Here is a 4,999-nt window from a genome sequence, read left to right as displayed (position 1 = left end):
GACACCCTCCTCCAAAATCCAGGGCTTGTGATTGGTGTTTACAAAGGCCATGAATTTGTCATGATCAACAAAGAAGTAGAATTTCTTCATTAAAATTATGCCCCGGTATCCATCCTTAGCCATTACGAAATCATTCAATTCCCTTGGAAGACATTTTATATGTAAGTTGAATTTGGATAGTCATAAACACCCTTTTAAGGCTATTGATCTAAATTAATTGCACTAAGAGTCAAATGCTTCACATGTTTAATCCTCTGAAACATATTCTGGGTTGATTCACAGTTTTTTTTTTTTTTTTTTTTTTTTTTTTGAGCTAAGGATTCACAATCCCCCTGCCTCAGCTTCCTGAAGGAAGCCTAGAGTTACAAATGCATGCCCCCATGCCTGAATGAATCAAACATGTTAAGGGATAGATAGCTTGTCCTTCCGTTAATTGATTGTCTTGGTGGCTCCATTCTTTACCTGAATGCTCATGTCGTGTTCTCGTGGGCCTCATACAGAGCTACAAGACCAGCAAGCCTGGGGTTAGGTTTATAACTGATTGACAGCTCAACATTAATTCAAGTCCTTGAGAAGGATACATGAATCAGTGTGTATTAATGTAACAGGTGACTAAATGGAAAAAAAACTGAGTAAGAAAATACACGTTGGTAAAAGATCAATATATTACTTTTCTTTGTTGTTTTTCATCATGATCTATTTATCTGAACAGCATAGAATGGCAGTTGTCTCTGTCTTTATTCTGTGATAAAGTACTAAAAGTACTAACACCTGCAACAACATTCACCTACACAATAGGAACAAAGTACAATTTGCTAAAATTTACTTGACTAAGCCAGCATCAGAATCAATAACAGATTACTAAAAGAGTTGACAATATTGCCAAATGAATAATATTTATCATACAGAATGGACTTGTAAATTTGTTCCAAATACATAACAGTCATATTTCTCCTAGCTCTGTGTGTGTGCCCATGCGTGCGTGTGTGTGTATGTGTGTGTGTGTGTGTGTGTGTGTGTGTATAGTATTCACAAGAATGCATGCTTGGAGAGAGATAAGAATAGTCAAACAATGATAGGATAAAAATAACTTTCTGATTTAATACTGATTGAGGTTTGCAACTCTCCTAAAATTCTTAGATTTAGAAAAAGAATAACTTCATCGGGGGGAAAAAAAGAATTTTCTACTAGATAATTTATTTTATCACATTTTATGAATACATTCTTATTTTGATTATTTAACATACATGTTCTGTTTCATAAGTTAATTAGACCTATTGAATTGTTTGTCATACAAAGCATGACCTTTTTAGAAGAATTAATCAGTAAACACTAAAATTAAAATTTAATAGCAGTCCAAGAGAGAATTTGGTGACTTGGAGAGAATTTGACAACTTGACCTTTAGCTTGAGTTAGTAAAATCTGTCTAGAATATAACGCAGTCTAAAGCTCAAAGGTTTCCTTGAAGCAATGTATACCATAATTGAAGTAAATTTGAAGACTTGGAAGAACTTGGATTGCTTATAGAAACTAGCAGCTACTCCACCCATTGCTACCAACAAATGGTGCTGTCTCCTCCTCCCTACCCTATGGCCAGTGTCACTGTGTGTGCACATAAGCATACTTCTACTTTTATCCTAATTTATGAACATGTACATCACTCTCTGAGCTTTAATATATTTACTCTCATTGTTCATAAAATTTATTTCTCCAAAAGGAATTCTTTTTCAAAGTAGACACCCCCCCTTTAAAAGGCCATCATAAAATAAGTACATTATTCTATTCTAAGACTTGTAACTTACCCTTATATAGAATGCAATCTACTTAGAAGTTAGTTGATAACATGAAAAGCGCTTTATTAGCCAAATGCTAAAGTTCTTCCAGGAACTTCCATTTTTAATATTGGATGCTATTATTTAATTCCTTTGGATTTAAGTTTCTTTGGAATTATTCATGTACCACATTTTAAACCTAGTACCTTCATACCAAGCCATCATGGACACAGACATATTTTGTCAGCCCACAGATTTGAGTAAAAAAAAAATCCCCACAAACTAAAAACAACCCTTTAGTATGTCAATAAATCCATAAAGTCCTGAATGTTGCAATAATGTAAAAGTTGTTATAACTTGTTTTTGTTTTGTTTTGTTTTTGGGTTTTTTTTTTAAATCACCTGGAGGCAGGTGAATCTTGACTACAAATCTATAGACCTTAAATATATCAGAAAAAGAGGCTTTGGAGCCAGACGTCATGGATATTAAAAACAAATATTCAGTAGCAATTTCTAATAAAGCAGGCAGACACAAAACTAACATCCCTGCCACTTTACTGTAAGTTGCGCATCTCTTTTTAGAATAACATAGTTGCTAAACTGAGGGGAAATAGTCTTTGCTCTGCAAACTACAAAGATGGGGGTTTTGAACAACTCTCCTAGCTGCCCACACTGTTCCTATGGGGTGCCATACTTTCGTTTTCACTGTTCGAGCAAACCTGAAAGGAGCCCAAGCTAAGCTGTTTCTGAGTCTGGCATTTTTTTATTGTGTTCTATGAAATTTATCCAATGGTCGGACAAGAGATTCCCCCATTTTAAAGAACAACCCAGCTTCAAACAGGGAAAGTGGTGTAAGCCGTTCAAGATTCAGTTCCCTGTGTTGAGCTAGTTTTGGTTTTCCCAACCCTGCCAGCCAGGGGAGCTGCCCTCCCCACCTCTACAGCTTCCTGCAATCCCATCTCTGGTCACAGACAGAGTCTCTCCCCATCTGAGCCAGGGAGGGGAAAGTGCCTTAGTGCTGAAATATTTCATGAAGTTTCGAAAGGAGAGATCCCTTCGGAGACAATAGATCCCAGAGAAAAGTCTCTTAACACTAAGTTTGTGCGTCCTAAACAGGGATGGGGAACCACTGTCCTGAGCAGCGAGATCCGGACTCAGCCTGAGAGCACTACCCAGAAATAGCAGAGCAGAAAATTCAGTCTTCTGCGGAAAGGGTTGCAGTGTATGTGTACGTGAAACTCGCAATGGCTTCACAATACGGAACATGTGAAAAACAAAAACAAAAACAAAAATCAGCATACATCCTGGAAGAAGCTGGGTATAAAAACCTGGTTACCTTTAAATTAATGTGTTCCAAGTCTGGTGGCCCAGACCCCACCAGGCTTGAAGTTTCTGACTGCGCAGCCGCTCTCCTAGCATCTGTCCCAGGACACACCAGTCCCAAACACGATAACACACCTGTCAAGGCTGCGAGGGTCGAAGTGCCTGCCTGCTTCAGGACATTCCTTCAATGTCCACACTAGCTCCACTCCACCTCTGCCCAATTGAACAGTCACGACCACCTGAGCCCAAAGACGCAATCCTTTGGAGTGGAATTCACTTCACCCCAAATCTGCGCTCCTGAAAAGTGAACTGAGCCTCCCACACGGGGTTTCTGCCACCTAAAAGTGGCCAGTCCCCCAAGCCTAGCCTCTGGCCCTCGCCCCTTACCAACTTCTCTTTGCTTCAGCAGACGATCAACCAATACTTTCTGCTCCAAAGTCCCTGGCGTAAAGTGAGACTTTGGGGAGCCTTGGTGAATGCGCTTCTCCCCTAGCGCGCTAGACCCAAGGGCTCCTTTTTATTAAAGCAATAAAGTTCAATTTGCCCGACTCCTTCTGTGCCAGAGACTTTCCAATGCACCGAGTTCTCCCTCCCGGCGCGCTCAAAACATCCTGTCCATTCCATCCCAGCCCGGATCCTTGAAGGACATCAGTCCACATAAAAGGGACCTACTCCTCTCCTTTCAAAGTGCCCCAAACCTCGTGCATGTGCGCGCGCACACACATACCCACACTCTCGCACACACAATGCCATCCACGCGCTGTCAAAGTCTGTCACTGCCTAAGCCAGAAGGCAGGAGCTGAAGCCGCACCGGCGCGAGCATCAGCCTGGCCAGGCAACAGAACTCGCTGTCTAGGTCCCAAACATCCTTGTCCGGATGCTCCGGCCACTAGGCGCTTGTAAGCACCCCTAAGATCACAAAGCGGTCTGGAGAGCCGCACCTTACCCGCGGGACGCGCCGTCTCTGGCCGTTCTGCTGGCCCGCGGGCCACGGGGACGCTGCAGCCGGGGTCCCGAAGATGCTTATTCTCCGCTGCCGCTGCCCGGATCCCTGGCGCCAGCATCACTTCTCCCCCGCCTCCGCCTCCTCGTGCTTCGCTCGCGAGCCCGCCCCTCCCGGCGGCCTCCTGCAAGCCCCGCGGTGCTGGCAGCGCGCGGTGGACGGCGGCGGAGGCGGCGGTGGCGCCCGCGCGGGCTCGCTCAGCTGCACTAGCCGAGCAGCCGCGGCGGCAGCCGGAGCACCGGAGCCGGGTTGCGCTTCCCCGGCGACGGCTCTGGCCTCGGCGACTGACAACGCCCGGCAGCCAATCGCCGCCTCGCCCCGCGCGGCAGGGGGAGACCAATCAGAGCGGAAGGCCCAAGGTTTGCCTCCGCCTTTGCTCAGCAGGCTTGTTTCCGGGAGAGGATGCTGCTGGGGTGTGGGATGGAGGGGGAGGCAGGGCTGGGGCGACGGGTGGGGGACTCGGGCTCCGGAGCCCAAGATGCAGGGAAGAAGCCCGGCCCACAAATCTGGGCCCGGGGCGCTTTCTGACTACCCGCAGAGAGCATCTTGGCGTGACCCGGCACTCCCGGGTGACTGTCCCTAGAGCCTTGGCACGGAGGTTCAGTGTCCTGGCATCACTATGCAGAGGTCTTGGGACCCGAGTATAAGCGGCGCTACTGGAGAGCAAATCCCTGGAGGTGGTCGCCGCCTTGAAGGAAGCAAGCAAAGTCACCAGACAGCGCCCCCGTCCTTCTAGGTTTGGCAGCTGAAAAGTGGTACCTCTACTAGTGATCAGACTGGCGGTGTCCAAGCTAGGAAGGAGATAGATTGAGGAACGTTTTCAAAGTTCCTTGCAGAGTGGACCTTTCTTGTTTGCTCTCCATATAAACGTCAACCCCCGCAGAACAACTACCACGGGAAAA

At 45.8% G+C, this 4,999-nt stretch overlaps 1 protein-coding gene across 2 annotated transcripts in view; it reads right to left on the bottom strand.

Moving 5' to 3' along the window:
* Positions 1 to 4,401, bottom strand: part of B3galt1 (beta-1,3-galactosyltransferase 1) — a 548,275-nt gene extending 543,874 nt beyond the window's left edge. For both annotated transcript variants that reach the window (XM_031370493.1, XM_031370494.1), the window contains exon 1: positions 4,041 to 4,401. The gene's annotated coding sequence lies outside the window, so the exon portion shown is untranslated. The remainder of the gene's footprint in view (positions 1 to 4,040) is intronic.
* Between the last annotated feature and the right edge of the window lie 598 nt (positions 4,402 to 4,999).

This window comes from Mastomys coucha, unplaced genomic scaffold (assembly GCF_008632895.1).
Source record: "Mastomys coucha isolate ucsf_1 unplaced genomic scaffold, UCSF_Mcou_1 pScaffold15, whole genome shotgun sequence".
Classification (NCBI taxonomy): domain Eukaryota; kingdom Metazoa; phylum Chordata; class Mammalia; order Rodentia; family Muridae; genus Mastomys; species Mastomys coucha.
The sequence above is the reverse complement of the archived record's forward strand: the minus strand, read 5'-3'. Positions and strand labels throughout refer to the sequence as shown.